The sequence below is a fragment of the Sardina pilchardus genome, chromosome 21 (assembly GCF_963854185.1).
Source record: "Sardina pilchardus chromosome 21, fSarPil1.1, whole genome shotgun sequence".
In the NCBI taxonomy this organism is placed as follows: Eukaryota; Metazoa; Chordata; class Actinopteri; order Clupeiformes; family Clupeidae; genus Sardina; species Sardina pilchardus.
The window spans coordinates 27,564,750-27,590,482 of NC_085014.1; the positions used below are offsets into that span (position 1 = coordinate 27,564,750).

General features: G+C 47.2%; 1 long non-coding RNA gene across 1 annotated transcript in view; it reads left to right on the top strand.

The window, feature by feature from the left end:
- The window catches only part of LOC134068954 (uncharacterized), a 48,089-nt gene extending 22,937 nt beyond the window's left edge, over positions 1-25,152 (top strand). The window contains exons 2-4 of the long non-coding RNA XR_009936743.1: positions 22,900-23,027; positions 23,732-23,928; positions 24,263-25,152. This is a non-coding gene — a long non-coding RNA (uncharacterized LOC134068954). The remainder of the gene's footprint in view (positions 1-22,899; positions 23,028-23,731; positions 23,929-24,262) is intronic.
- The last annotated feature ends 581 nt before the right edge of the window (positions 25,153-25,733 follow it).

Sequence of the window (25,733 nt, forward strand, 5' to 3'; positions counted from 1 at the left end):
TCCCTGATGCCCTTCTTCCCATCCTAAACTGAGTATCATTTAGAAGAGTGTGGCCAATTCTCAGTCTGGCCATTACCACCTCATCCCTCCTGCTACCACCCACTCTGGCCCCTTTCCCCACCTGCCTTTGTATGCTATATAGGTGCCTCCCTTTTCTTTCCTGATCCCATATGGCCTGCCACTGCTTTACTACTGCCCTCTGAATGATAACCTTCAACTCTCCTCTTCCCAGATGTACAGAAATCTCAGGCTCTGGTCTTCTTAAGGCTTTTTTTGCCAGCCTATCCGCCCGTTCATTCCCCCACACCCCAACATGCGCTGGCACCCATAAAAATTTAACCACCACTCCCATTCTTTCCAACTGGTACAGATGTAGATACACTTCATACAGCAGGTCCATTCTGCATGACCTGGATGACTGTATGCTATTTATGGCTGCTGCTGAGTCTGAGCAGATAACTGCCCTTTCTGGCCTTGTCTCTTCTACCCACTCCAATGCCTTGACTATGGCTACTGTTTCTGTGGAGTAGACAGACAGCTCATCAGTCAACCTCCAGAAGAAGCTGACACCAGCACCTCTGACCACCATGGATGCTCCTGTTCGGCCTGTGTCGGGGTCCTTGGAACCATCTGTATATATCTCTGTATAAGAATCATAGGTGTCCCTGATATGGCTCTTTACAAAATCAGCTAGATACTCTTGCTCTGCCTCCTCATGCACATATTCCAGCACCTCCAAGTCAACTACTGGGTGTGGGAAAAGCCACGGGGGAACTGGAGGAATTGGCACTGTTGGGGCAACCACTTCCTTTTTTAGTCCCGTCTCCTGCACCCAGGGCCCTATGCTCCACCCAAACCCTCGGCCCTTTTTAACTGTATACTCCCAGCAAGATTTCAGGATTGACTGTGAAAGATGTTCCTCGTCATGGCCACCCAAGTTTACCCAGTAGGCTAAAGCCAGTTTTTTCCTCCTTAATACTAATGGCATTTCCCCAAGTTCAACTTGCAGACTCGCCACTGGGGATGACCTTAGTGCACCGCTGCATAGCCTTAGAGCCCTTGACTGTACTCTATCCAAACTCTCAAGCTGGCTAGCAGACGCTGATCCATAGATCATACTCCCATAGTCAAGCGCTGATCGTACAAGAGCATAGTATATAGTCATTAGGGACTCCCTACTTGCCCCCCAGTCTATACCACTTAAGCATCTCACTACATTAATGGCCTTTTTGCATTTTGTTTCTAGTTTCTTGATATGTATGCTCCATGTGAGTCTTTTGTCATACCATAACCCCAGATATCTCGCAACATCCACTCTCTCCAATGGTTCATCATATAAGTACAGTTTAACGTTACTGGCCACCTTTTTGTTTGTGAAGAATTCACAGCAAGTTTTAGAGACTGAGAACCTGAATCCCCAGTCACCCGCCCATTTTTCCACCTGCTTGATTGCCTGCTGGACTTTGCTAACCACAAAATTGACATTCCTTCCCCTTCTCCAAACTGCCCCATCGTCAGCATATAAGGAGACCTCTATGTCTGGGCTAACCTCTTTAAAGATGTCATTTATCATTATGTTGAATAATATTGGACTAATGGCACTACCTTGCGGCGTACCATTTTCTACCTCTGTTACTGCTGAGAGTTCTGCTCCTACCCTCACCTGTATTGTGCGCCCAAATAAAAAACTCAGAATCCAGTTGTACATGCGCCCTCCTACTCCCAACTTTTTAAGCTGTATCATGAGCCCTTCCTTCCAGAGCATATCATATGCCTTCTCGATGTCGAAGAATACTGCCACTAGTACTTCTTTCATGGCCAGAGCTTTCTTAATATCAGTTTCTAGTCTGATCATTGCATCTAAGGTTGACCGCCCCTTCCTAAATCCACTTTGATATCCAGCACACAGACCCCTGCTCTCCATAAAATAGGATAATCTATTTACTAGAATCCTTTCCATCAGTTTACACATATTAGAAGTAAGTGCTATAGGCCTATAGCTGGTTGCCAATGATGGATCCTTCCCTGGCTTGGCTATGGGTATAACCTCGGCATGTTTCCACGCTACTGGGACTTTACCCTGTATCCATATTCTATTGAATACTTCCAGCACCTTTCCTAGCACTGTGTCAGACACATGTTTCAGCATGATGTAGCATACTCCATCCTGGCCTGGTGATGTATGTGAGGTACTCTTCAAGGTGCATTTTAGCTCATGTAGGGTGATGTCGTTATCCAAAAGGCTCCCACACTCTGCCTGCATCCTGCATACCTCCCCCCATTGCCTCATCAGTGTATGTGTGTACGCTGTCCACTCCTCCCCCCTGTTAGCTGAGCTATGTGCCTTTGCAAATGCGTTCTTCAGCATCTCTGCTTTTTCCCTTGCAGAACTGGCTACTCTGTCTCCTTCAGCTAATACAGGGATGTTTCTTGCCTTTGACACCCCCATTATTTTCTTAATCATACCCCACACCTCTTGCACTTGCACATAATCCCCTATCTGGGTACAATACTCTCTCCAGCATTTCCTTTTTGCAGTCTTGATGGTCCTCCTTGCAATTGCCCTCGCTCTCTGGTACTCTAAGACCTTCTCTGGTGTAAGTGTCCTCCGCAGCACCCTAAAAGCTCTGTTTCTTATCTGTATAGCCTCAGAGCATTCCTGCGTCCACCAAGGTACCACTTTCTTCACAAACCCCCCCTTGGTTCTAGGCACAGTGGCTGCAGCAGCCCCTAGCAACATGTCTGATATAGCCTTTGCAGCTTCATTGACATCTTCTCCTATAATGATGTGTTCTATCTGAGCTTCACAGACTTCATTGAACCTTTCCCAGTCTGCTTTTTCCCAACACCACTTTGCTGGGAACCAGCTCTCCTCTCTGCTCACATCAACACCTATTTTGCACATTATAGGAAAGTGGTCACTCCCTATAGTAGATTCACTTAATATGTCCCACTCGCATACTCCAGCTATAGAGCTAGATACACAAGTAAGATCCAACATAGTTAGTGCTCCTGTGGTGATATTTACTCTAGTGCCTCGCCCATCGTTCAAACAGATTAACGCCTGGTTGTCCAGGAATTCCTCAACCACTTCGCCATTCTGATTAGTGCTCTCACTTCCCCACAACGTGTTATATGCATTAAAGTCCCCACACCATATCTGCTTCTTGCTTCCAGCTTGAATTACCCCTTCTAGAAACTCCACAGATAGCTCTTTACATGGATTATAGAAGTTTATTATAATAAAATTTTCCTCTTTTGTCCACCCAACTTCTACTGCCACACACTCACTCTCATCACTCACTTGCAACTCCCTATATAAGAGACCTACTTTCACAAAAGTGCAACATCCACCCCCTTGCCCTTCACGTCTGTCTTTACGTACTGACAAGTACCCTGGGATAACAAACTGCAGCTGTGACGCTAACCAGGTCTCCTGTACACATAGAATGTCAGGGAGTACAGGAAGTTCATATACATATTTCTTAAATTCCTGACCATTCGCCACTAAGCTTCTTGCATTCCATTGTACAATTGTCAAAGGCTTTGTGGTCATTCGCCCTCCTGGGATGACTGTGCTCTTCCCTCCTGTAACATTCTCGTAACCTCTTCTATGGTCACTTCTGCCATATCTAAGTGCGTCTTTGCCGCACCTACAATTATTTTAATGCGGTCGGTTCGCGACTCTGTTTGGGCTGAGCAATTAATTACATGAGCTAAGAAAGCTAGGAACTGGACTTTATCTACCAACATTGTGGATGTTTCCACCAAACACTTGTGGTTGAGACTCTGACCCTCCTCCTTTCCTCTTCCCCCACCCTGACTTGCTGCCACCTCTGTTACAGCAATAGGCCTACTCCCCTTATTGACTTCTCTGACCGCCTCAGCATATGTTACTCTGTTGACCACTTTGTACCTCTGTACCTCCTGAGCTTGCTGCTGGATTGTACAACCTTTGTACGCTGCACTGTGCGTTCCTCCACAATTGCAGCACTTGGGCGCCACCCCTTGCCCACACTGCCCATACTCGTGGTCCCCTCCGCAACGGCAACACCTCCTTCCCCACTTGCACACAGCAGCCACATGCCCCAATCGCTGGCATTTAAAGCACCTCAGGGGGTCTGGGATGTACTGTCTCACTGGGTAACTAACATATCCTATCATGACTCTTTGGGGGAGTATTTCATCACTGAAACTCAAAAGAACTGTCTGAGTTGGCACTTTCTTTCCATCCTTAGTGGTATGAAATCTAGTTGCTTTCACTAGTGTTCCTCCCTCCATACAAGACTTCATGACCTCTTCTGTTATAGACTGTGGTACACCCGCAATGACACCCCTTACCTCTGTACGTGCCCCTGGCACTGTGCACTCCACCTCCTCCTTCCCTAGCCTGGTCAACTGCAAGGCTTTTTCCTGTTGTTGTCTAGATTTACAAAAGACAATGACTTTATCAGTTCCTACATATCTTGCAGAAGCCACTTCACCCATTGCGTCCTTTAACACTTTGGTAAGTCTCATTGGGTTTGATATATCATGCTTGCTTATGTCAACTTTGAATTTAATAAACACCTTATACTCTACTCCCTCCAGCCTTCTATCTTTACTCACAGGGCTCTCACCTTCCTCACTCCTCACCCGCACTCTCTTTCTAGTATCACGTTGCCAGTCATTCAAAAGGTTTGCCCTAACTCCATGCTGTGACTCACTCTCTATTACTTCCTCCTCCTCCTCAGACTCCATCGTGTAGTGAAGTGAGCAAATGAATGAACTAAAGCAAGCGTGTAGGCCAGCCGACGGCCGTCGGACCTGCACCCCCGCTCTACCAAAACAACTCAAGAAACTTCCAAAGGAAACGAAAACTTGCTCACTCACCCACTTGGACTCGCTAAACTAGCTTGCTAGAGCAAACGCTAATGTGCCGTTTCTCTCTCAGCCAAAAAACCTCCGTCCTTGAAAGGGTGACACCGCCCTTCTAGCAGGTCGAAGACGAAGTGAATAACTTAGGTTTCATCAGGTCCCTGCACAGGTGTATTAATCAAGCACCATGCAGTCTGCATTGATAATCAAGGTGCTTGATTTTATAAGAGAGACACTGATACAGCTCTCTGAGAGTAGTTGATCAATTTAACTGGCTAGTCTTAAGAGAGCCAGACTGTGCTTAAAGCCTGAGACAGTAAATCATTTAAAAGTTGAATGTAGACTCTAATTAATGTTGATAGACAGAGAGTTTAATGGATGTTGATAGACAGTTTAATGGGTGGATGAGTGAATGGTCTGAAGAAGATGAATGGATAGAAAGTTGGATGGAATGTGCCTTATATTCTTGTAGAATGGAGAGACACAGCTCTCTACTGAGAGTAGTGGATACAGATACAGGTGTAATCAATTTAACTGGCTAGTCTTAAGATAGCCAGAGTGTGCTTAAAGCCTGAGACAGAGTAGATTGTTTAAAAGTTGAATGTAGATTGTCTAATTGATGTTGATAGGCAGACTGTTTAGAATGGGTGGATGAGTGAATGGTTTGAAGAAGATGAATGGATAGAAAGTTGGATGGACTTAGGAAGACTTATGTTGATACAGTTGATACAGGGGAACAGAAAATGTAGTCTCAAGAGAGCCAGTGTGCCTGAGAGAGAGAGAGAGCTGCTGCACCTGGACTGGCCACCTGGCGTAACATTCTAATTGCTGCCGTGATGTCATAATGAGCAATGTTAAGTCTATGGGAAAGTTTTTAATAGTTTTTAATTTATAGTTTAAAAAGTATAAAAGTTACAAAGTTGAAAAAAACATTGCACAGGTCTCCTTAGTAAGACCTACGTAGCAAAGTTTGAATCAAGTTTCTACGTTAAACGGTTCAAGCTGAATTGCGAGCGTTAGAAGAAGTTGGAATAATAAGAAACCTAGGAAGAACAGTACAGTGCATTTTCATGCACTGTAAAAAGCCTAGGAATAACAATACAGTGCATTTCCATGCACTGTAATGAGAACAGAGATGGGTAACGTTAATCACTAAAGCTAAAGATCAATGTATCTGTAGTGGAGTCTAACTTTCTCTATCGTTTATTGTAAATGGGGTAACGTAACGTTAACAGCTAGCTTATTTCACCTGCTAGAAGGCGCAAACACAACTCCGTTCATTATAGTAGGCTAACTTGTTAGCAGCACTAACTATTCACATGAGTTTACCCGGTTAGCTTGCAGGATACATAATCATAAGATGTCTGAACACATGCCTTTAAGAGACATACATGAACACGGTTCAACTTACCAGCAAATTCAGGTGGGTTAGACTCAGTCTTCGACTTCGGTGGCTTCGCAGTAAACGTAGCAGTAGCCAAGCTTGCCAGTCTCGTAACGTATTAGCTGCTTAGCTGAACAAGCCGAGCAGAACGAACAGAACACCTGTTCGGCTCAGTTTCGCACAAAGCCCGCCCTTTCACCCATTTGATTGGATTGGCCAGAATGTGGGCGTGGTTAGGATTTCCCAACGTTTCCCAAGATGGCGCCGCCCATACCCCCCATAAACGGCTTCATTTGAGTTCTTCAGAAATCTATGGGTGACGTCACAGACGCTTTGTCCATATTTTTTACAGTCTATGGTCTATATATACAGTCTATGGTGCATATATGAACGTAAGAAGCCAGTCGATGTGAAAACGTAGTTCATCATTTGTGTGATCTGTGCTAAAGGCTGGCTTACATTGCACGATTTTGGTCTGTTTTAACAGTCGGCGACTACATTTCCAAAATCGGGCGGAAATCTTGGGAGTTGTACTGAAATCGCAGCGCGCTCACGTCATCTAAATCGTTTAGTGTAAGGTGCCAATTTTAGCGGTTTTAAGTCCGTCGGAGGCAGTCTTTTTCTAGTTTTGCCGTTACGACAATATCAAACATGTTTGATATTATCGGAAGTCTTTTCAGTCGTGGCTCATGCAAATAGTGACGTGAACATTAAAAACCAATAGTAACCTTGCGCGAACATGAAACAGGAAGGGGCAAAATAGGCGACAGCTGTAGCCTTTATGATTATTTGTTATTTCATTTCTTATAATTTATTAGTCGGCTGTTCTACGTGACAGAACAACTCTATATCTGTTAGTGATGTCACACATCAAACAATGCTGCAGAAACGCGAAAAAAATACTTTGATATGAGTAGACTATCATGTGATTTCCTGTGAATGATGACGTGTAGCCTATTGCACGATGGAAATAATTTGAGGGAATCTAGCAGCAGTCTTGTAAATAGTGACCCACAGTCTTTGCAAAATCCTAATCTGAGACTGGCCTGTGACTAAAAACTCAATGAATTGTCTTTAGATGTGAGAGGGTCTGAGATGTAGTTTTTCAAAAATCTTTTCCAAATCTTTGCAAAGTCTGGCAATGTAAGGTAGGCTTAAGCAAATTGGTGGCAAATCTAAGTTTTTCGATGATGAAATGTCTTACCTCATTGTACAAAATGATCGCCATGGCTACCACTCATATTAAAGAGTTTGTGGTGGAAAATTCCACGCTCCTGGACTTCTCAACAATTAGCACTCTGGAACCAATTAACTCTTGTAAAGAAACCAATTATCACTCTGGACCAAGCATCCGAAGAAGACCACGTAGACAGAGACTTCCCAACACTGAAGATCTTTATTCACTGTATCACAATGATATTACAATCCAAACAATGTCTGAACTGCACTACCAAGCAATAGAGTGAAGGCGGCGCTACCAGCTGGTACCTCGACGAGATCGATCTGAAGTTCTGGCTGCTCTGCTCCCCCTTTTATTCTGTTCAGAAGCGCCTCCTTCTGAGACGTCACCAGATCGTGTTTTAGCCAATCAGAAAGGCGGAGGAGCAAGAGGATCCAATCATAATGGTGGAAGTTTCACCCTCCTCCATTTTTAAAGAATACGAGCACACCTCTCATTAGGTCACTATGTTGAGTCATGGTTGTTTGTGCTCTTCTGCCATAGTTTGGGTTTTCTGGTTCTTTCCAGTTTTCCAGTTTGCATCTGTTTTACCCTTTCAACCAGCTGGCACATTGCCCTCACTCCTGCTTGAGTGGAAAGTCCCCTTTCCCCTATTTCACTCTGATCCAGCACATGTCCGTACATGCCTGTACATGCCTATACATGTTGTTTCATGTTGTTTCATGTTGATCCTTTTCTTATGAGTATATGGCATTAAAGGTTATTAATGTATCTTACCACTATGTATTATTTAAACAATAGTCAAGGAAAAAACACCACATATTCCCCCCTTTGAGGCTAAATTAGCCTCACCTATGAATTATGCAGCGAAGCAGATTTAAACATATGGGCGTGTCGTGAACTATTATATGGTCACGGCACCCTATGACTAGTGGCACATGAGCATGTTAACTCTAAACAATAAACACACCACTTAAGTAGTTCCTATGCAATGAGCAGGTAAGTACATATGTGAGTATACAAATAAAGGAAATATGAGTATTTAACTGAGTATATAGGTGTGACTATGTGAGTGCATTTACGTGTAGAATAAAATATCCAGACAGAGCGACAGAGGAGACCAATCGTTACTATAAATATATAAGGCTAGGGCCCGAGACGGTTTTCGCCCCTAGGGTAACCACCAGACATGATTCCCTAACGCCTACGGGTCAAACAACCCAATGTAAACGCAACGGCCACCATGCCAAATAGGAGATATATAGCAACATGCTTGGTTCTGCCAATGGGCCTTGCCTTCGTGCACGTAATAGTAATAGGAATAATGACAGGTTATAGACAGACTGCTTACAAGAAGCCAGACGATGCTGGCCGTCGAGCCTTCCCCGTACACTGACCCAACCCCCTTCGTTGGCACCTAGATCAGGTGCGAATTGATCCCTTCCGGACCATGTGTGCGTTACTGGCCGCAAGTATACGCCACACTGGGGTGGGGCGCTTGTGACGACCTACCCTGCCTTAGGTTGCCCCTGCTGGCCATAAGGGTCTTACCCGTCGTTGGATATCGCCTGGGCCACTCACCCCGCCACGCCCTTCGGGCGGGCCCAGGGGTGGTCTGTGACAAATGGGGCAAGGCTACAGACATCATGAATAAGCAGTACTGTCATGGGCAAGCATCTATCCAGGCTTTTCTAACGTTGGATGGCCTTGCAGGTGAGGGCTAATCCTCTATTACACTAAGTTACTTATGCTAAGCGTGTATGCCTTATGGGCGACGTTGCGTCGAGCCACAGCCTTGATTTTGACCTTGTCTTGTCTCCATCGCTCGGTGTGGACTGGTATGTGTCTTTGCAGTTACCTGTTAGTGTACGTGTGTGTGTATGTGTAAGTTCCAGTGGGCGTATTTTATGTCAGAGAAAACCTTAAACTCCCAAGCTCTCCCATTCAGGAGACGGCCAAGGTGGGGGTGGGGGATAGCCGGCCCCACCCTCCTTCTCGTAGTCAGGCAATGTGAGCATCTCGTATTCCTCCTCCATTCCCTGGACGAGGAATTGTTTGGCAATTGCCTTAGAACAGACCCTACTGCAACATTGCGTGATACAGCAGAATAGCCCCACTACTAGGGCTATTCCCAGCAATACTTTCAGGAGGAACGCCACTATAGTTCCCCCTATTGACCCGAAAGTGTCCCTAAACCATTGGCCCACAGAATCAAAGAAGCCCGTTATGCCCGTTATATCCGGAAGTTCAAACGTAGGCTCTTTTCCTGAAATGGAGTGAGCCTCCGTACTTAGATTCTTAAGTCTTCCTAACGCGTTGTTGAAGTCTGCAACTTCGTCGTCTGGTCCTGGGATGTATGTGCAGCAGGAATCCTTTCCCACGATTGCACACACGCCACCATCTTTGGCTAATATCCAGTCCACAGCCATTCTTGTCTCCATGGCCATTCTTGCTGTGGCATTCAAGCGGCGTTCCATTGCATCCATTCTGCGGCCCACGGCAGTGAATGCATCTATAGAAGTGTTCATGAACCGCAAATAGTTGTAATTGATCATATTGATCCAGTATGCATTTTTTGTTGCTGCTATGGATGGTCCGACCCACCAGATGGCGGCTTCGAGTCCCGCCATCACTTCATCTCGTACTTTAAATTCCTTGGGAATTTTCTTAGGTTGACCGAATTGGTCCAGATACACCTCTCTTTTTCTTCTTTTTGGTGGTCCTGTTATCGTTGGGGGTCGTTTGGAATCCTTCTCATTCCATGGAATGATGTGAGTTCGCTGGGCTAGCTCCACCTTCGCGCACATTCCCCGCCATAGTCTCGGTAGGGTGTTACGTATCCCCCATTTCCTTCCGCATGCCCACCATGAGCCTTCCACTGGGATGTCCTGGCCTTCCATAAGTAGGAACGTGCTCACGTCTTTTTGGGGCTTAGTGCCGTCACTCCTCTTCTGTAGGTGGAAGTCATAAGGATGCTTCGAGCGGACCCATTTTGTCGCACAGAGTCCTTCAAACGTCCCCACATCTTCTCCTGCACCTATGGGCCATCTCAGTTCCGGGGAGCCCCCCAGAGAGATGATGTCCTCTGGCTTTGGGTTCTTCTCGTTAATCTGAGCAGAGTACTCTCCTAGATCTTGATTAGTTAGGTTGGATATGGTGAGATCACCAGACGTCAAATTCAACATTGTTCGTCCTTTGAAGGTTCCATAATACGTCACTTCTCCAGGTTCTTCGTTTCGGGGATCGTGCATTGCGACAAGGTTCCATGATACGTCACTTCTTCCCTTGAACTTCCACTCAATGCTCCTAATTGGGCCATGTCTTCCCACAGGGGAGAGAGTAACGTTTCCAGATACATTTCCAGGTAGCTTCCCGCCCTCTTGAACTACCTCTCCTCCTTTCCACATGCTTTCAAAGCATTCGAACTGTACTCCTTCCGGTATCTCATAGGACCAGTGAGTCTTTTTCATCGTTCTGAACCCCATGCTTGGGTATTCCCGTCTGCATTTTTCCGAGTTGTTCATGCGCTGCTCGTATCGTCCCGTTGTCATATCTAGCCCACGCCATTGGCTGCCCCCCATGTACATGTAGCATTTGAATGGGGACCATAGAGCATTTGCAGGCGGGTTTCCTTCAGGCGGGTAGTCCTCTTCGAGTTTGGCGGATGCTGGTACGATTGTTATTTTGGGCCTGATTGCCGAACACACATAACAATGTCCTTCAGGGTGTATCGACTTTCCAGTAAATTCAGCCCACTTCATCCAGGCATTGTTTTCGAAGGCCTCATAGGTGTTGCTGAGCGACCTCTTCCGTCTTCCTTTACCCTGCTCTAAGGGTGTCAGCGTGCTTTCTGGGGGAGCCCGCGTACTATTGGTTACAAGTGTGCCCCTTATGTTAGGCGTGTCCTTTGTGATTATATATATATCGTCTCCTGACCCTTCGCTGTACATAATCATTGTCCCATCATACCCTTCAAGGGTACTTCCTGGTTCGTTAGTTGGTTTGTTATTCAGTTCTTTGTACATTGTATCGTTCAGTCTTTGTTTTTCTTTTGGACGAAGAGGCAGGGAGCCTCCTCTCTGTCCTCTTCCTTTATTCTTCCTATTCCTCGTCTCCTTCGCTTTCTGGGTGTGGAGGGAACCATTCACCTTCGTATGGGTCTTCGTAGTTACCCCAGTCTCTTCCAGGATAGTTATACCGGTGGAGTTCCGTGTCTTCTTGCCCAGCGCCTTCGCTGGTGTCTGGGTATCTGTAGCTAACGTAGGGGCCACTCTGAGAGGGGCGGTCTCGGTTGGGTGTCTTTCCAAGAGGGCTGAGTAGGGGGGGAAGGGGCTTGTAGGCCAAGACATCGTCAAGGACGTCCTGGACCTCGGTTCGTTGCGTCGTGCTGTCCATCCTCGGTTCTTCCTCAGCTGGGACACTGGTACTGGGGCGAAGGTCTTCCCAGTTGATAGTGCCGTAGTCCTCGTAGTATGGGGGTAATCCGTGGGAGAAGGGTGGCGCTGCTTCTTCTTCCCTCCTCTGCGGCCCTTCCTCGGCTTCGGCGTAGCCTCCTTCGTCAGACGTGGTGGCTGAGGAGTCGGTTGTGGAGCTGTCCGTGTAGTCAGCGGCGGGGCGTGCTGCTGCTCCTCCAGATACCTGGGGTTGGGAAGCGGTCTCAGCCTTGGGTGGTCGCCGCTCGCCAGGCCCCATCCTGCAGCTTGGTCCTGCTTGGTTCCCATCAGCGTCACCACCTGTAGAAACAGATAGGGGAGAGAAAACAATATCCCTCCCAGGCACACCAGGCCCAGGGCCATGATCAGGAGCCGGCATTGTCCTCCTCGTCGTACTCCCACTCGTACTTGGTTCTCCCCTGGGCGGCCCACCACCATCATCCTCCCCTGGGGGGCTTGGGGGTCTCCCATCTCCGTCGTCGCCTTCCGGTTCTCCTGCTTCTCTCGGTGGAGGTGCCCTGTAACAAGAGTTAAGGTGATACCACAAATCTGACCCCTCAACCCTTACCGACCTGGGAGTGGTGTGAGTCACTTTGTATGGTCCCTCTGCCCTGGGGTCGAGGCACGATCTCTTGAACACCTTTAGGTACACCCAATCTCCCACCTGTATGGGTCCCCTTTCCGCCTCTCTCTTCAATCTCTCCTCCCTCTTCCGTTGTTCCTTGTAAATTGCCCTGTGAACTTGAGAGAGTTGTTTAATGTAGTTGCCCACCTCTCCCTCTAGTATTGCTAGAGGGGGTCGCCCATCCGTATGGTATCGTGGAGTGGGCATTGCCCTTCCTGTCACCATCTCGTGTGGTGTCAGGAAGGTGGTTCGATTTTTCTCGCAACGCATTTTCATCAGAGCAATGGGCAGTGCATCCACCCAATTTAGCCCTGTATGCTGGCAAATTTTGCAAATTTTGTTTTTCAATGTTCCATTTACTCTTTCTACCATTCCTTGGCTCTGGGGGTGGTAAACGCAACCAAAGCGAGTCATGATCTGTAGTTTTTTAGCAATTTCCCTCCATGTGTTAGCTGTGAATGCTTTGCCATTGTCACTGCTTATTGTCTCTGGAATGCCAAACCTGCTAATCACTTCCCTTGTGAGGAAGCGAATGACAGTTGCCTCATCCTGCCCAGTGGTTGGACAGGCTTCCACCCACCTTGAGTATCGACATACTATGACCAGGACATGTTTGAATTTCCTAACTGTTTTGCCCATGTCAATGTAGTCCATCACTAAGTGTTTGAATGGGCCGTCTGGGAGTGGGATGTGTCCCAGAGGTCTTGGTCCTATGCCTTTTCGTATGTTATGTCTTGCACAGGTGTCGCAATTTCTGAGTACAAAACTAATACGATCCTGCAGTAGTGGTGCCCAGAACCCCATATTAAGGATCTGATCCTTGACCTCCCCCCTTGCGCAATGATCAACGTCATGCGCATCCTGAATGAGGAAATCTAGCAGCCGGTTCGAGGCCACCACTCTGCCGTCATGGGCCCTCCATAGGCCGTCCCTGTCCTGAGCCGCCCCCCTGTCTCGCCACCTCTGCTTTTCAAAGTGGGGGGCATTCGCCTGCATTTCCTTGATCGTATCTAGTTGGTGGATAGGATTGAGTATAACTACTCTCACCTCATCTCCCCCTGGCATTGCTGCTGCAGCTGGGACCATCATGCGCCCCACCTCAATGGCAGGAGCCTGTAGTGCCAAATGTGCCATGTTTTTGTTCTGCTGTAGTACCAACTTATCGTATGTCATGATCCGATCCATCAGTCCCGCTGGGTACCTAGTGGCACAGGGCGCATCCCAACAGATAGGGCAGCTTGCCCTCTGACATAGGGCACAGCAGGAGGGGTCTGGCTCGTGGTGATGCTCAGGGTCGTACCACTGGGAGCACCACAGGCACTCCATGTAGGGATAGGGGCAGGGGGCGGGGCATGGCATTGGCCGTGGCCACGTGCCATGGCCTACTCTGCTGAGCATTACAGTGTGAGGTTCATTCTCCTGAGGGGGCTTTGGAGCCTTGTTCTGAAGCCTAGCCTGAAAAGCTGCTTCCTTTGCTTCCTCATCTGCCTTTGCATTACCTAGGGTAATATGGTCCTGCCCCTTACAGTGTGCTTTGCATTTGCATATTGCTAACCGTGTTGGTCGCATCATAGCTGCTAGGAGTAGTTGAATTTGTTCGAGATGTTGGATAGGTCCTCCATCTGATTTTTTGAAACCTCTCTGTTTCCATTGTGCCCCATGCACATGGCAGACGTTATGTGCGTAGGCACTGTCTGTGTGTACTGTTGCTTCCTTTCCTGCTGCAAGTGAGCACGCTGCTGTAAGAGCTTTTAGTTCTGCCAACTGGGCAGAACATGGTTGTACGCATGGTTCGCACATGACTGTGACGAAGTCTTTTGGTCCTAGCATTTGCACTACACTGAACCCTGCATGTGTTTTGTTGTCATAGTTGTGACTAGATCCGTCCACAAAATAGGTAACTCCCTCTGACAGGGGTTCACTCTCTAGGTCTTCCCTAAGTTTAGAGAACGCTATTGAGTCCGTCACGCATTCATGTGGGCTGCCTTCATACTCGAGCGGTATGAGGTCAGCTGGGTTTCCGGCGGTGTCGCATGTTTTTATCGTGACGTCAGGACAGAAGGATAGGTTGTAGTATTTGAGCTGTCTTTGTGGAGTTAGGCAAAACTTTCCCTGTTCAGCTAACTGAGCCACTGCATGGCTGGTGTAGATTGTCACAGGCCAACCCATTGTTATGCCAGACGCTTTGACATAAGCTAAGTATGCCGCCTCTAGTCCCTGAAAACATGGTGGGTAGCCTTGTGCTACCGCGTCCAGTTTGGAGCTGTAGTATGCCACTGCTTGCTTCCTTTTTCCATGGCATTGTGCTTGAGAGACAATGGCTGCCATGTACGCATCCTGTCCTGGTTCCTTCTTTACTGTCACATACAGGTGGAAAGGCTTGTTGTAGTCAGGTAGCGCCAGTGCTGGCGCCCTCTGCAGCTCTTTCTTGATTCTCTCAAAGGCCTCATCTCCATCCAGAGCCCATGTGACTCGATTCTTGAGGCTGCTGGTCCCTGCTCTGACAATCATAGAACGTAGTGGAGCTATCTTTTGCTCATAGCATTCCACCCAGTCACTGCTAAACCCTATGAGACCTATGAATGACATCATTTGTTTCACTGTATTTGGCTTTGGGGCCTTGGTGATGGCCTCAATGTGTTCTGGGGCAATGCCCTTGTGTCCATGGGTGATCAGTCGCCCCAGGTAAATGACCTGGGGCTGTGCAAATTGCAACTTCTTCCTTGACGCCTTGTACCCCCCTTCGGCCAAGACAGTTAGTACAAGGACGGTATCCTTTTCACATGTTTCCTGGTCTGGTGAACATAACAAAATGTCATCCACGTATTGTAGGATCGTACTTTGGCATTTGACATGTTTCAGATCCTCCTTCAGAGCTTGGTTGAAAATATGTGGGCTGTGTTTCATGCCTTGTGGGAGGCGTGTGTATTGGAATGTTTTCCCTTGGTATTGGAAAGCAAAGAGCTCTCTGCTGTTTGGTGCCACCCTTATGGTGAAGAATGCCTGAACCAGATCAATGGCAGAGAACACTGTTGCATCCGGTGGGATGTTGGTCATCAACACATTGGCGTGCGGAACGTCTGCTGGGTAGTCTTCAATCCGTTCGTTCACAGGCCTGAGATCTTGTACCATTCTCCATCTTACTCCATCTGCTTTCAGTACTGGGAAGATGGGCGTGTTGCATCTCGCCCTTGGGACTTCCTCTAGAACTCCCGCCTTCAGCAGCTCCTCAATCGTTCCTCTGATTCCTTCTGCTGCTTCCGGCGATATTGGATACTGTGGCTGAAACGGCAGTGTGGCCCCTGGTTTTAGTCTGAACTCCACAGGGCTTGCTGATTTGACCAACCCTATGTCTCCATCCCCCTGAGACCACACTGAAGGTGGGACTTGCCCTAGTATCCTGTTGGTCCTTTCCTCGGCTGTCTCTGTCACTTCCTGTATTAGCATCATTTTCCAAGACCGTCGGTATTCCTCCTGTTCCGCGCAGTCGCTCACGAACCTTTTCCAGTCTGGGTCAGATATGGTGAGGGGTACATGATTCTTCTTGTCCCAGCATTTGTATCCTTCTCCTCCTATCAGGCCATGCATGCAGTACGGATTACCGTATGGACAGTTTTTTACATAAGGTATGTTGGCCACACCCTGTAAGGTCTGCTCCTGCTTTGTTAGCTCTCGTTCCTCTGTAACAGGCTTTGGCCCTGTAAGAGGTGTTGAGTCTTTCTTTGAGCGCCATGACAGATGTTGCTTGTATGTTTCCCATTCAATATCTTCACTGCTGAAAGGCTTGTGGCGTGTCTTGTCCCAACATCGTCGTCCTGCTCCTGGGAACAATCGCCACAAGCAGAATTCATTTCCGTATGGGCATCCCTTCACGTAGGGTACTTCCTTTTGTTCTTGGCACTCTGCTTCTGTTATCTCAATCACCTGCGGGACACCCCACACCGTGATTGGGTTGTCCAGTTTTATCCTGAACATTGGGCCGCTTCCGGGATCGATGGCTGTTTGGAATCGGTCGTTCATGGTGTATTTCCATTTAGCACATCTGGCCCTAAGCATTGCTGGGCCCATTTGTCTCGATCTGTACCCTACTGCCACTCTCAGGGTAATGTGGGGCATTGTTCCAGGCATGTCAAAGTGTATGCCCATGTCCCATCCTTCCACAAATTTCACTTGTGCAGCCACTCCTTCCTTGGCTACTATTATTGCATGTATGTCCATTGGAATGCGTTTCCACACACCCACTTCCTTGTTCCATTTCTTTTCTCTTTCCTCATTGGGTGTCGTGTCGAATTTTACTGTACAGTGGAGAGGGCACCTTGGTGTCCTCAGGCGACCATGGAGGTCGCTGATTTGGTGTCCATATTGTGCAAAGATTCTTCGTTCCAGGTCTGGTTCCAATTGTCCAATCCAATAGACCTGTTGGATGTCGTTTTGTGGGGGTTCACTTATCATCAGGGCCATTTGTGTGGCCAATCCTGTTATCTCCACTCCATGAGGAGAGCATTCGATTTGGAGTTTTAGGTTGCACAGGGCGTCTCTTCCTAGTAGGTTAACAGGCGTATGCTCTGCTACTAGGACTGGTATTCTAATTTCCTTATCTTCGATTTGAATTGACACTGGTATCGTCATTGGAATGAGCTGCGTTTGTCCCGAAAAACCCACTGTCTTCACAAACTTTCCTGAAGATCTGGGGAGGTGTTGGGCATCTTTTGGGTGAAGACAAGTGTACGTTGCTCCTGTGTCTACTAAACATTTAACTTCTTTGCCCTGTATTAGAACCTGCAGCATTGGTTCCTTATCAGCTCCCCTCGTTAAGATGGGAAACTGACCCTCCCCTGGGTTTTCTGGGCCTCGTCAATTTTGGTAGAAGCCTCCCCCGTAGGGAGAGACTTGCATCTGTCCCTGTGGTTGGGCTCCTCCCTGCGTTTGTCCTTGCTGTGGTGGCATTGCACCACCTTGGCCTCCTCCTTGACCTCCGTTTTGGGGTCTATTTCGGCAGTCTCTTGAGATGTGTCCTTCACCCCAACACACCCAGCACCTGTTATCCATTGGCTGGTTTCGATTTTGTTGTCCTCTTCCATAGCCTCCTCCTCTTCCTTGTCCATATCCTCCTCGACGAGGCCCTCCACGGCCTCTTGGTGGGTACCACTGTTGCTGTGGTTGCTGCTGTCCTTGCCCATACCATCCCCCTGGTCCCTGTTGTGTGGGCATCATTGGTGGCGCTGGTTGGGGCTGCTGCATGACCACAGGCTGCTGTATTACTGGTGCTGCCATCTGTACTGGTGCTGGGGTTGGAGCTGGCATTGCTGGGGCTTGGACCGCTGGCATCACTGGAGCTTGTGTGGCTGCCTTCTTTGAGCCTTTTACCTCCTGAATTTGCATTTGGGTTAGTTTTCGCAGGGCCTCCTTTTCCTGCTGTTCTTTCTTGTCCTCCCCTTGTCTGTACAGAGTCACGTGGTGGGCGACTGCCTGCCTAAATTCGTCCTTCGTCATGCAGGCCCACCTCCAGTCATTCTCCAGCTGTGTTTTTACTGGTCTTGGCAGTGCATCCATTACTGCCTGCCTGAACTGTACTGTGGTTGCGTACGTTTCTTCCGGCCTCTGTTCCATTCTGGCCGTCCAGTCCTGGGCTGCCTTTTCCACAAAGGATGCTGGATTTTCACTGTCTTTGAGTTTTTCCACATGGACAGCTGTGGGGCTGTACTGATTAGGGTAAGCTGCTCTCAAGGCCTTCCATATCGCATTTCGATGCTGGTCGAATCTGTCTTCATCTGTACGAGGTGTCAACATCAGTCTGCCCAAGTTCTCGCGCTCCAGCACTGTCTCGGTCTCGGCTTTGCCCAATATCATGCTGAGTACATATTTGATGTCTCCCACAGCCAGGGTTCTCCCCTGGGTTTCATTTTCGAAATGCGTAATCCATCTGCCGGCCCCTTCATGTAACACTGGGAGCCTTGCCAGGAGACCACTCACGTCTGAGTGGGCCCATGGCTGGTAATGGGAGTTGATACCCTTGTATATTAAGGGCGCCATTATGGATGTTTCTTCAGGGTCTGACTCTTCTTGGACTTCTTCCAACGTTCTCCCCTTCTTTCTGACCCTTTCCTTCTCCTTTTTCCTTTCTCTTTCCATCTTTTCCAGCTCTTTTCTGCTTTCTTTCAGACTTCTTTTCACTCCTTCTTCAATTTCGTCCAGTCCTTTCTTCATCCCTTTCCGAATTTCTCCTATGCCCTTTTCAACTCCTTTCTTGACTTTGTTGATTCCCAGCAGTCCCTTGGTTATCATTCTGGGTGGAATTAGCATTGGGCACACCTTTACCACGAATCCTTTGTTTCTACAGCTCTTTTGCTTGCCTTGGTGGATCCTTAGGCCCTGCATTCCCTTACATACCCTGTGACAGCCTGCACATTCCTTTTCGTTCTGTGTTGACTCGTTCAATTCCTCGAGCGAGTCTTCCAGCTCACCATAACGTTTCCTCATGTGTTCTGCCCTGCCTCTGTCCCCTTCCTCTGTCGCTGTGTAGTAAGCCTTGCTCACCTCGTCCATGGTTTGTTCGAGGTCATTCAGGGTTCTTTCCGCCTCTTCCTGTATTTCCCTTGAAACGTCGTCTTCTTCACTGTCTTCACTTTCTTCTGCACTCTCACTGTCACTTGCCACCTGGAATCTCACCTGGCATTCCCCCTGTTTCTTTTTTCCTCCTAGGGTCCTCTCTTCTGTTTTTCCTCTGGCATGACTTCTGGTTTTCCTTTGCTGGGGGACTTCCTCTTCATCCTCTTCCCCTCCAGGGGTCCACTCCTCCTGACCTGTTATTTTCTTTGTAGACTCAGAGGAGGCTCTTTTTAGTTTGTCCTCTTCCTCTTCACTTTTCTTCTGGATGCTGACTTCCCCCAGGGTTTGCTGTACTTCCTCCTTTACCTTCTTGAGGAATTCTTCCCAGTCCTGTCTGTATTCCCTGTATCCTTTAGTCTCACCCAGGCTCCCTTCCCTTTCTGCCCATCTTTCCAGTGGGTCTATTTCAGCCAGTATGTGGTGGGCTATTTCCTCTTTTTTCTGTCCCCGAGTCATGGGACTTCTTAGTTCTGTCAGTTTCTGCTTTATCCGTGTTCTTCTTCTTTCACAATCTTTCTCAATCTCTTTCTCTTGCTTCCTTATCCTTGGGTCTTCTGATTCTCCTTGTTCTCCTTCCTCTTGTGTTTTCTGTTGGTGAGTTTTCCCTGCCTCCCCTTTTTCAGCGTAGACTTGATTCAACCGTGCGGTGGCTTCTTCCTCAGCCGTTTCCAGGAATTTCAAGTAGGGTGTCATATTCTGGCCCGCCCGCTTCTCCCTGGGTATTGCTTCTTCTATCTTATCCAGGATGCGGCAGGCCAGTTTCTCCTTCTCGTGTCCTCTTAGGTCTCCCAATTTCCTCAGGTTCTGTCTTAGCCATTCTTCCTCTATTTCACACAGAAGGCTCTCGCTTTCCTCCGTTTGTTCTTTAAGGGCTCCTTCTCCTGTATGTGGAGTGCTTGCGCAGCTCACTCCCTTTTCCCATCTTGGCTCCCCTCTCCATTCTTCACTCATTCCTCCTGATGCTGCTGCATGTTCTTTCCTCGTTACTCCATTCTCACTTGCCCCTCCCTCTGGAAATCCAACTATTATGGGGGTGGAGGGTGACTCTGGTGATGACGGCTGTGACGCCTGGGGCGACCCCTGTGGAGATCCATGAGGGCTGATCCTCCTCAGCTCCAGTATCCTCATTGCTTCCTCCATTACCTCGTCACGAGATCCTTTCATTATGATCTCTCTCAGCATCAGGGCTGCCTGTATTGCGGGGAGCGTGGGGCTCCCGACTTCTTGGACTGCTTGCAGTGTTGGAGCGTATGGACCCCCTGCTTTGATATGTCTGATTGCTTCCTGTAGGCTTGGAACTTCTGGGTACAGCCTTTTTGTGTCAGAATATGGCGGTGGTCTTTCCTCCAATGGTGGTGCCTCTGGAGCTAGGGCTGGATCCTGTGATGTCACTTCCTTCTGGGTTGGTTGTGGATAGTGCATCTTCTCTTTTTCTCCTGGGTTTGACACATGGTCAGGAGGGCTCTGCTGATCAGCCTTTTCCTTTCTTCTCTGCTCGGCTATTTTTGCGAAAGCTTCCCATACTTGGAGCTCAGTTTCCCTCTTTTTTCTCCTTTCTTGCTGCTCTTGTAGTTCATGACCTTTTCTCTCATTTGGGTCAGGACTATGGGGTCGAGTGTTCCCCTTTGCGGCCACGGGGAGGCGTCTGATTTTGTCCGGCTGGCCCATTTCTGGCTTACCTTCTCAATTTCTGGTTTTGCTATCTTATTCTCCCTTACCACCTCCTCCAGTGGAGTCGGCTGTCTGGTTGTCATTTTGTTGACTCTCTTTGTTTTTCTTTGCTGATTTTCACTTTTCTTCAGGATCTGCTTTGTCACCTCCTTCTTTGGGTTCCTGATCCTTGCTTTCTCTTAGTTCTGGATATGACACCCACGTGCGGATGTTGGGGTATTCCACTTCTTCCCACTCGGGCAACTCCCCTGGTTCTTCTTCCTCGGGCACGTTGAACCCTCCTCGTCTGGGGTAGCGCTTATACTTGTATGTCCCTTCCTGGACCTCCTTTATGATGCTATCTGCAGTGTGTATAGAGCCTTCTCCCCTGTTCAGGCCTGGGATCCACCCAGTACGGCTCCCTGGGACCCAACCTCGGCGTATGGCTTCCTCTACTTCCAAAGGGTCTGTTTCTCCTTTGTGGTATCGTTCTAGGGCAGTGTTAATGTCTTTATATAGGAGATCTAATTTCCTTTCTTCTTCGTATTCCTCCTGGTATATTTCGTGATGTAGTTTGTAATATTCCTCCTCCACTATGCGCATATGGTTGTGTCTCTCTCTCTGGGCGACACTGTCAGCCTTGTACTTGCAGCAAATGTTCTTTTTATCCTCTTCTAGCTCAGCCTGGTGGTGCTTTTCTTCTACTTTATTTCTTCGTAGCTGCTCGGCGAAGCTCTCGTAGCGCGCCCCTTCCTCTTCTGAGCTGTCTTCCTCTCCTGGCTCGTCTTGCTCTTCAGGCTCTTCAAAGCAAGCCCAATCTGGGTACAGGTCTCCTACTGTGTATAGGACGGCGTCTATCAGGTAACTCCAACTCTGACAGTGAGCAGGAAGTGACACTCTTCCTCCTGCAAAGTGTTCCCCTTTTTCGTTTGTGACGTGTAATCTCCACCTTGTCCCTGTTCCCTGAGTAATTTTTAATGTCCACTCCCTTCTTTGTTCGCTTTCTGCCATACGCTTCCTATATTTATCTTATTTCGCTTCTGATTGTGTTATTTTATTTATTTGTTTATTTCTTTATGTTTTACCTTTTTTGGTTTTATTTTAGTAATGTTTCACTATGTCCATACACACTCCTGATTCAAAGATATAGGCTCTCTCTACCAGCCGTGCTACTATCTGTGTAAGTTCTGCGTAACTGTTGCACACATGTATCTCACAACAAATATCTGCGCTATTCCCTATCATCAATTGCCACTTTCCTCCTGGTAGTCGGGCGAATACTATGGACCACTTGTCACTCAGGTCCATGTATTATAGTTCCACAATTATATTTTGGTTGTTTTTGTTATCTTGGTTGTGTTTTTCTTTCTTTGTCCACTAGATGTCCTTCTGTCCTTATTTTATGTCGCCTAAGGGGTGTGTGGGCGTGTAGTTCCCCTTTCCCCCGCTTTGGCCGTGTCTTTTATTCTGTATGTGTGTGAGACTCCTGGTGCTTTGTGGACGTGTTTCCTTTTTGTCTCTATTTCCTTGTTTTCCTAATCTGAGGTAAGTCCTAGTTTTTTACAGGCAACGTTAGTGGTCTAGCTGTTTCTTCTGTGTCGTCCTGACTGCCCTTTTCCAGTTCTATGTAGGCCTTAACCCCTTTGTATGTTTTAAAATTTATGTTGAAATCTGTGCCTGTGTCTCGATCCTTCACTTCCACGAGGTACTTGCTACCCTTTTCAGTTGTTTTTTCAGTGACGGTGATGGTTTTTGCCTTAACTTGTATTTCTACACTCCCAGTATTTATAAATGCCTTCATATATGTTTCTCTTATTCTAAGCTATGTGTCTTTTAGACTGTATGCGAGTAGGGAGGAAGGGGGGCCACTTCTCCCTTTTTCTGGGCAGTCAGCCAGCTCACTTCCTGTTCTCTGTGTCTACTTTTAATAACTTTCAGACTAAGGCTCCGATTTCTCTTTACTTCTTTATTTTATTTTTGCAGTTTTAACATTCAGCAATTACTTTCAAAAATGTCGTATTTATTATTTTATTCAAGCAAACAGTTTATTGATCATATACTTTATTCAGCAAAGCGGCTGTATTACAACTTATTTGCAAAGCACTTGTAAGGTCTTATCAGGCCCACCACTCTCTGGCTCTCTTTCCCTGTTCTGTTCTAGCTCTCCTCCCACGCTTTCTGCTCTCAGGCTGCAGTCTGAACAGTTGCTCAACTATAGGTTGGAACTTGTATCCCACAAACTGAGATGCGTGTTGGATCACCTCCTGCACTACTAATGGCTCCGCACCTGTAAGGAGTTTGGACGAGATTGTTCCACTTTTTTCCACTACTATTGTGTCAACCTGAAATCCCCCTTGGTGTGGCTGACAAATTGTTATTTCTAACACCTTCTCTATGCACCTTGGCAATGGGCGGGATGTTCTTGGGTCTGGCCGTCGCCACTCACTAGAACGCCACTCCGTCCACAAGGACCTCTCTCTTTCTCGGTCGTCTGGGACAGTTGGGGAGTAGTCTTCTGGCTCTGAGGGTCTATAGGGGTGTTGTTCTAACTCGTCCTCGCGTTCCTGCTCAAAATCTGGGGTTTTTGGGGAGTAGATCTTTTCTGAATAGGGGCTATAAGTATCTGGGGACTGTCCTTTCCTCTCGTACCCAGAGTTGTGACTGCTATTCCAGCTGCAGCCTACGTCTGAAGACTGAACTATCTCTTCCTCTTCTGCCTCAGACTCTGACTTTTGCTCCTCTTTGCTTTCACTGTCTGTCACCGGGTCTGCTAAGTCTGATGCTTCTGTCTCCCCTCCTGCCTCTATCCACCCTGGATCCTGACTAAACCCACACTTCCACTGCTCTTCTCCCTTTTCTCCTGTGATTCTTTTAAAGTAAATCTTTGGGGGTGGCTCTTTTATTTGAACATGGGGACACTCCTGTCTAGTAGATGGATCACCTTCTGCTTCCCAGAAAGCCCCTTGATTGAACGTTAATATTTCTATCAACAGGTTTACATCTAATGCGTGTGATGTCTGTAGCGATTGGACCACTGCTCCCACTGCTGCTTCTATGGATGTGCACTTTTTTCCCAGTTCCTCTATGTAGACCTCTCGCTGGTTTCCCAAGCTTTCCACAATCCTCAGTGTGTGTGTGCACTCTGGCATCTACATGGGCCCACGCCCCACAACAGAAACAAGCACAGATGGTATGCACTCAGTATTTTACCCAATTATCAAACAGTTTAGAATAAAAAATATTATGTTCATGCCTCTTGTATAGCTCGCAGCTATTTTTCACGGTTTAGTCGCACTTCCCGTTTTCTCTGTCGCACAGAGTTAACACCTTTTAATATGCAGCTGTATTTATATTCAGCTATCACATAAAACCACCATAAGTGTCGCACACTTTACAGACTAGTTTCCTCACTATCTGTCTTCTCTGTCGCACAGAGGAAATACCATATACTCATAAACGCAAACGCTTTTGAGATCAACAGTATAACCCAATCTCTGTCCTTGTGTCTTCACTATTCTTTGCAGAGTGTTAGGTGAGACAACCCGTCCCAGGCTACCCACCAGCCCCAACAGTACAGTTCTCCCTAAATATAAGCAAAAACTGCTTACCTTGGGCCCGTTGGAGAACTGAACTGCCGGAACCTGCTTCACCCGGGGCGGAACTGCTCTCCTGGTTGTCTTTCCTCAAATCTCGGTAGGAACCTCCAGATCTGTGGTGGAAAATTCCACGCTCCTGGACTTCTCAACAATTAGCACTCTGGAACCAATTAACTCTTGTAAAGAAACCAATTATCACTCTGGACCAAGCATCCGAAGAAGACCACGTAGACAGAGACTTCCCAACACTGAAGATCTTTATTCACTGTATCACAATGATATTACAATCCAAACAATGTCTGAACTGCACTACCAAGCAATAGAGTGAAGGCGGCGCTACCAGCTGGTACCTCGACGAGATCGATCTGAAGTTCTGGCTGCTCTGCTCCCCCTTTTATTCTGTTCAGAAGCGCCTCCTTCTGAGACGTCACCAGATCGTGTTTTAGCCAATCAGAAAGGCGGAGGAGCAAGAGGATCCAATCATAATGGTGGAAGTTTCACCCTCCTCCATTTTTAAAGAATACGAGCACACCTCTCATTAGGTCACTATGTTGAGTCATGGTTGTTTGTGCTCTTCTGCCATAGTTTGGGTTTTCTGGTTCTTTCCAGTTTTCCAGTTTGCATCTGTTTTACCCTTTCAACCAGCTGGCACATTGCCCTCACTCCTGCTTGAGTGGAAAGTCCCCTTTCCCCTATTTCACTCTGATCCAGCACATGTCCGTACATGCCTGTACATGCCTATACATGTTGTTTCATGTTGTTTCATGTTGATCCTTTTCTTATGAGTATATGGCATTAAAGGTTATTAATGTATCTTACCACTATGTATTATTTAAACAATAGTCAAGGAAAAAACACCACAAGTTTAAGGGCGTACTCACCTTTTAGGTCTTTGGTACTCACACTATACACAGTCAGAGAATAAAATGTCTGTAGGCTGGCTCTGATGCGTTGTTATGGTAGCAAAAGAAAACAACACAAAAGAAAGCGGGACAAAAGACCTGATAAATTTACTCAGATTCAGTGAATGGGGGGCGGGGGACAGCATGATTGACAGGTGACAGTACAACCGAAGTACCAACGTCCAAAGTAAAAGCGTTCGAATTAAATGGTGGCGCACGGAATTGCATGAGGCTGAAATATTAAGTCTCATTCAAAACTACAAATGTGCATATCCGAGGACCTGCAAGAGTGGGCTTGCAAAAATGCTAACTTGGCTGATAATTTGTAGCAGTTATGCTAAAAATGCTACTGATGCTAACAATGCTATCTAAGCTAACAATGCTAACCAGGTTGATTAGCTAACTTAGCAGATAATTTCTAGCATTTATGTTAAAAATGCTAACCATAATAACTATGCTAACAATTCTAACTTAGCTAATGACTTCTGTTATGTCAA